Genomic DNA, 7,214 nt, shown 5'->3' with positions numbered 1-7,214 from the left:
CATCTTCGATGGAAGTCCGCTTGTTTTGTTTTTGAAACAGATGTAAAAATAGTGACACCATCCAATAATTTATTTTTAACCCAACGCTTCGAGACCGACTCGGTCACTTCTTCAGGGGAGCCTGAAATGCGAGCCAGCAGCAGCAGCAGCCGGGAGCGGATTTCTCTTTGCCGTTGTTAACACGTGGTGAAGTCCATTAACGTACACAGAGGGAAGCGTTTCATTAAACCCGCTCGCATTGCGTTTCAACGAGTAAGGGGCTCGTACGCATTCGAAGAAAATACATGTGCCTGTCTCACAAGACCGTTAAAGCGATCAGCTTCTTTCTACCACACTCCAAAGGCCTCGTCCCTAGAAAAACGCAACCCAGTGTCATTTGCAAAATTTGATGCTTCAAATATCCAGCCTCATACATCGGCGAGAAAACAAAACCTCGATCGGCGAATCAGGCAAGCCCCGCCGCGGTGGTTCAGTGGTTAGGGCGCTCGGCTACTGATCTGCAGTTCCCGAGTTCGAAACCGACCGCGGAAGCTGCGTTTTTATGGAGGCAAAACGTTAAGGCGCCCGTGTGCTGTGCGATGTCAGTGCACGTTAAAGATCCCCAGGTGGTTGAAATTATTCCGGAGCCCTCCACTACGGCACCTTTTTCTTCCTTTCTTCATTCAATCCCTCCTGTATCCCTTCCCTTAGGGCGCGGTTCAGGTGCCCAACGATATATGAGACAGATACTGCGCCAGTTCCTTTCCCCCCAAAAAAACAAATTATTATTATTAATCAGGCAACACAAGAATGACGTGTGGTCAATGAATTCTGAAGGCAATGCCCCGCGCCAAGCACTGCGAGGACACCGACCACATAATCATCTTCGAGGAGATGAGCGTCTTGGTCGTGGGGCGAAATCCATTCAAGAGGCGCTATGTAGAGTCATTTCATATACGTTAATCACTTCACGACGTGTTAACAAATTTATAGCGAATTCCGCTCCGTGCTGTTGCTGGCTTGCATTTCAGTCACCCGTGAAGAAGCGAGCGAGTTGGTATCGAAACGTTAGGTTGAAAATAAATCATTGCTAGTTGTCAGTATTTCTGAACTTTAGTTGGAGAGACGATGAGAAGTCGCTTAGTGCTCAGGAGCCCAACCCCTACGACACGGAGACAAAGGTTCACAATGTGCGACTTCACTGGAGCAGCCGTGAGTTTTGCAGCAAACGACGCCGCTGTCGGATCGTCACGGCACTCAGGCTGCTTCAATATGGCCATCACTGCCAGGAGGAGGGGCTTAGAGCGAATAAATTCTCACTGAGGTTTCAAGCTCTAACGCGTGAGGAGAGGCCTACTTCTTTTTTTAATTACGCACTACAATGTCGTGGCTAGTATCTGCAGCGTAAAACCACGATTTTTTGGGAGACCAAGTCATGGCCCCTTCAAGACTCACTCTTTATCCCCGTTTGTGGAAAGCCACCTTTTAGGAACATATCTACGTGGCTGCTTTTTGAAAAGATGACGAAAAAAATTACCTGTGATTTTAACCTTAATTAACCCTGGTGAGAAGCTTGCATGGCTACGTTCACAAACGCCACACACACTGCCGAACGGATTTTCTGTAAAGCGTCGATGAAATGTCCGAAGCCCGATGAGGCAGCTGCCACTTTCCACGGTGGGAAGATTGTGATGATGTCAGTAGATCACATGACCTGCCGCGTGGCACCACGTGACACTTCTCACGTGACCGCACTGGGGCTCCCTCTTGAAAATCTACCGTAGTTAAGCTTTCGCTTCAAAAGTATTTTCAGAGGCACTGCGCTTAAAATATGTAAACGCAGTGGTAAAAAAAGTCGCTCTCAAGTTCTTTGAAACATTAAGATGTTTAACAAAATGAAGAAACAGCGCTGACAAACGGGACGAGAGAAAAGAAGAGACATACACAAGCGCTTGTGTATGTCTCCCATTTTCTCCTGTTTGTGAACGCTGCTTCGTCGTTTTGTTGAACATGAACCAAGAAGCCCGACTTAGCCCTATTATTGCATCAAGACCTTTCTTGATGCCCGTTATTCCAGCTTAAATATTCTTCATATTACAGAGTAGTTTTTTAAATGTTTCTCATGTTGAGGTCTAAACCTTGAAATCATCAAGGACTTCATCGAATTTGTCGGGATTCGAATTCGCCTCAACGTCCTCCAAACACATAAGGTAAGCAAAACAAATACACCAAAAATATGCCAGAACTCATATGAGTACTCCCTAGAATCTATGAATGTTTGAGAAAGACCGATTCTGCATATTTGAGCATTAACCCATTATTGTTAACGTGTCATTGCCTTAAGGCGGAGCTTCAGTGTTCCTTCAAATCTTTTTTGTAGTTTCGGTGACTTTTCGCAGCTTGTTTTCGTGCCTCTCTTTTGTGTCCTACACAAGCAGTTTTCAAGACGGAAGCTGTTTCCTGCAGAGCCCCTTGAAAACCAGGTAACTGCATACGGTGGTTCTTTACAACTGGCAACATGAACACTTCAAGTGACGCAGAATACCCCAGCACCATAGCTTCCTACATGCGTACAAATTTCAGATCAAGTACAGGATCATTACAAGTTTCAGAGGCCCTACGTAGCATGCCTGCGGCGCAGAACTAATAGGAAGTTGTTTCTGGGAACATTCGACGATCTGCAGTCGAAAGGACTTCACTTCTGGCACGTGTTAGAGAGAGGCGGGGGGAGGGGTGGAGGGGGGAGGGGGAGTGATTAAGTTCTAAGTCGCCTTTGTTTTCGTCCTTTTGAGCTGTGCAGTCGGTCTGCTGCGCGAATAACCGGCCAGCACCTCAGCCATCGGTCGCCAGCATCTGGTCAACCGAGGAGACTGCGTGTGGTCAAACAAGGCACTCACCCTTGGAGCCACAGGGCATGCTAGCCCTTGCCAACTTTCTTCATTGAGGGGCGCTGTCTGTAGGAAGGCAGGTAGAAATAACCAAGCGAAGGTTATCTGATCGGTGGCTAAAATCAAGAGAAGAGCAAAATTTCATAAGTCATGGCTAGGTGGCTTGAGCCACAGCCCGATTTAAAGGGTTCCGCCATATCCATCCATCCATCCATCCATCCATCCATCCATCCATCCATCCATCCATCCATCCATCCATCCATCCATCCATCCATCCATCCATCCATCCATCCATCCATCCACCCATCCATCCGTCCGTCCGTCCGTCCGTCCGTCCGTCCGTCCATCCATCCATCCATCCATCCATCCATCCATCCATCCATCCATCCATCCATCCATCCATCCATCCATCCATCCATCCATCCATCCATCCATCCATCCATCCATCCATCCATCCATCCATCCATCCAGGTCAGCGCCACTCCAACTCTTTAGCCGTTTATTCGATACGTCCACATCATTTTTTGTATAACTGCATCCACTGAACCAAAAAAACTCTCCCTTTTGATCTTCAATAGCTGCAACTTCTGCACATGTTCCCGTAGGTAAAAAGTTTTTATCCTTGTTTTCACGTATCTAGCATGGCAATGGCTCCACTAAAAAAGTCATATAAGGAGCATTTCTTCTACGGCGCTCTGTGACGTTGTCTTCTGTTATGTGTGTGTGAATTTTGGTGCTTTTAATTATTTACAATGAATAGCTACCACCCCGTAGAGCTATAACTGTTCCACAGAATACCATGCGTTTCAATGCTGATCTGGGCTCTCACATAAGGCGTCAAAAGGCGGTTTCGAAATTCTGTCACTGACGCCCCCTAAAAAAAGCTGTCTGCACTAAAAAAGGACCATTTGTTCATTGGAATACCGTAGGATTTAGTTTTGCCGTGGCTACGCACCTAAAGAAGGCGGCAACATGTGCCTTCGGAATTATAGGCGGCAAAACCTAGTTCGGCGCACAGAGCCTTCACCGCAGAAAAGAGTCACATGCTAAACTGATGAGGCAATCTCAGTCGGCTACATAGAAATGCAGCGTTTCACCGACCAGGCAGTTGTGAAAAGCCGGTGTAAACCGTTACATTACGTTTGGTGAAACCCGCAAGGTTGCCTGGCTGCGTCAGTGGATAATTGCTTCACAGAGGTGAGTGCAAGTTGCAGAGAGGCTGTTAGTGAATGTGCACCGGTCTGCTACCTCGTGAGGTTCTCTGAAGAGGCACTTTACTTTGACAAAGGCCTGGTGCAGCCCGTGCTCATTCCGGACCTCTCTACACATATGGAGGCGATCCAGGTGTGGTCATCGGTGTGGTTCTTCACTCCGATTATGATGAGATGGTTGGCTGCCATAATCTGCTACCCTTCGACAAAGCCCCGCGATTCCGCACCAGAACCTAGAAATCGAAGCACGGTACTAAGAGAAAGTGCAGCCGTGCACCTGGATAGGGCTGTGGTCTTTTTTTCTGTAGTGCAGTGTTGACAAAAGCGTAACTTGTTTTCGGTGTTGCGAATATCCCGCCCGACGGACGTGTTCCAGAAGCAGTTGTAGGTGTGAAAAATCATTTACGATTACTTTTCTCTGTAATGTGAATGTCGAGGTTTTCGTTAACATTGCCTCTTTTTTTAACTTCTACGAATACAGTTCAGACAGAAGTTCGCGTCCTATTACGAGTTATTTTCGGGCACACTTCCAGCGTTCTTTTCGGGTTTAGTTGTTAAGGTGGCTCTAGGACCATGTTAAAATGGGATACCTGATCATGGTTAACAAAAACATTCATTTCATGGCCCAAAACGACGTGCAAAAGGCATATGAAGATTACAGCGAATATTTGGGCAAGTTGGCAGGGATCCGTTAATTTGGAGCGTGAAAAGACGAATCACAATAATACAAAGGACATAAACTAGGGTGATCAGTCAAAACAAAATGAAGTGAATACTGCTCAAGGCTAAGTCCTCGCAGAGGATCATGATGAAAGCATGTACTGTCGCGCTCAATATGACTGCAATGCCCGGCCGCGTGCCCGGGGCGCTTACCGGAAGAATCGTGGGGCCGGCAAGCGCCGCGCTTGAAACCGAAAAGGAAAGGATTTTGCTGTTCCAGCAGTGACCCTTCTCCCCTGTGTGTTTTGGTCTTTAAAGAAGCACAGTGTTATCGCATCGCTAACACGGCGACATTTGCGTGGCAATGCAAGACGCATCTGCCAGTTGACCTCAGATTGTGTAGAGCAGGTGGCGCGGGGGATGCAGCTGACTGGTGGAACACCAGAATCCTTTCCACTTTGTTTTCAAGCATGCCGCATGATGGCACCACTGTGCGTCCGGAAAGCGCTGCTGCCACACGCTCGTGTGTTGCTAGTCATATTGAGCGCGATAGCTACATGGAGACGGGAAGCAGCACACTCTAATACGTCACAAAAAGCACGTGCATTTTTATTTCCGAGACATTGTGCATTTGTTCAAATAATAAAATAAAGCCCCACAAAACGGCAGAATATGTGAAGAGTGATTTAGCCCTTAACCTAATCTCTATTACCAGAAACCTTACATCACCGACCACCAGGCGCACACTCTCTGCAGTGATCTGACGAACGCCGTCGTTGGTATCGAGATTTTCCGACCCAAATGAAGGGGCCAAATTATTAACCCTTTCGAACGAGTCCGCAAATGCCTGGATAGTGTTCATGGCCTGCTGATGCACAGTCACAGCTGCTCTATGGAGTGTCTGCTTCGCTTGGCGGGCGGTTCGGCGTGCTCTCTGACCTGCGTCCGCAGTGCCTCTTCCACAAGGTCCGAGCGATGCTGGCGGATGGTCCTCCAGCCGTCCGTCTCCATCACGTGGCCGATGTGCGCGCCGACAAACTCGAGGGCGCCCCTCCGTAACTCTCGGGCGCTGTGCGAGTCGGCCAGCAGCAGCGTTTCCGCGGCTGTATCGACGGTGAGTCTCGAGAGAAGAGCCACCTCGCAGGCGACCTTGAGCCGCTCCAGCTGGTACTTGTCGGCAGCTGCGAGGAGCGGCCAAGGCTTCTCGATGCTGTCAGGCACGTGTCCTGTGTACAGGAACCGAAGCAGTGCGGAAAACGCGTCGTAATCGACGTCCGTCACGAACACCTCTCCAAGGGCCCTTTCCTGCATCGGGTGCTCGAACATGGCCCGGAACACGGGTGACCGGGCGCCCAGTATGTTCCTGTGTGCGCTGAAACTGCCCCCGTCCACCCACAGGGTGACGTCACTGCTACATTTGCTGTCCAGAAGCCAGCCCAAGTCTTCCGTGAGCCGGCTCTCGGGAATCGCTGCCGCGCCATTCTTCGGCCCAGGTACAATGTTGGAACTCTGCCAGGCGGTGAGTTCGCACTTCAGGGTCAGGGTGTCGACAGGCATTAGCCTACCGGCGTCCAGCTCGAGGAATCTTCTGCTGATGAATTTTGGAAAGCCCCATCCGGTGCACTTCCTTGAGAAAATTCGTTTCCTAGTATGTTTCGAGTTTACTTGCTCCTTTTTGCTGTCGATGATTGAAAACGTCGCTTCCGCACACACCCGCCTGCCTCTGCAGGACACCAGAAAGATCGAAACGAAGTCTTTGCAGCTATCGTTGCCGCCTCGAGGAAACAACTTGAGCCGCCAGGCCATACTTTTCCTCTCCCCAGCGGTGAACGTTGAGCTCAGCAGTGCTTGCGAGGTGTTCTCACGGCAGAGGCTGAAGTTCGTGATCGTCCACAGGAAAGATGTCTTGAAAATCATCTGGTCGGTGAGACAGGCGCCCTCCTCAGCTGTTGTGGTTACAACGCCTTCCCGAAGCGGCAGTGGTTGCGCTTCGTCGTTCTGCGCCATGCCCGGTGGGAGGAGGCCGAAGTGGTTTCCAGCCTGGCGAGCAAAGGGCGACCCTTTTCGGCGTGCCCACCCTCCGCAGCAGCTCGGAGCCAGCACCCTTCCTCAAGGAACCATGGCGGCCATCGTGCCAGCCTCTTCCTTCTTCACTCTTAGTGCAAGTCGAGCTGTTGATGCACCATGGCGGAAAGCAACTGATGATCAGGGGAAATGCTCAACAAAACAGCGTTGAATTCTCAACCCACACTTTCGGTAACACAGGTAATTGCGTGAAAAAACCAGGACAAACAAGGGACACATGTATATGCAGTGAGCGACCTCCAACTTTTTATTCTAAAACAATAGACACCTAATTTTATTGGCATGTTTCCTTGTCTACTATGATACGGAAAACACTACTATGCATGAATCACCACATGATATTCGCCTCCGACGGCTGAATAATGCATAATAAAATTCATAATACCCAATA

At 49.2% G+C, this 7,214-nt stretch overlaps 1 pseudogene; it reads right to left on the bottom strand.

Moving 5' to 3' along the window:
• Positions 1-5,324: 5,324 nt before the first annotated feature.
• On the bottom strand, positions 5,325-6,871 carry LOC144134935 (protein roadkill pseudogene; annotated as a pseudogene).
• Between the last annotated feature and the right edge of the window lie 343 nt (positions 6,872-7,214).

Source organism: Amblyomma americanum, chromosome 5 (assembly GCF_052857255.1).
Source record: "Amblyomma americanum isolate KBUSLIRL-KWMA chromosome 5, ASM5285725v1, whole genome shotgun sequence".
NCBI lineage: Eukaryota > Metazoa > Arthropoda > Arachnida > Ixodida > Ixodidae > Amblyomma > Amblyomma americanum.
This window is presented reverse-complemented; position numbering and strand designations above follow the sequence as displayed.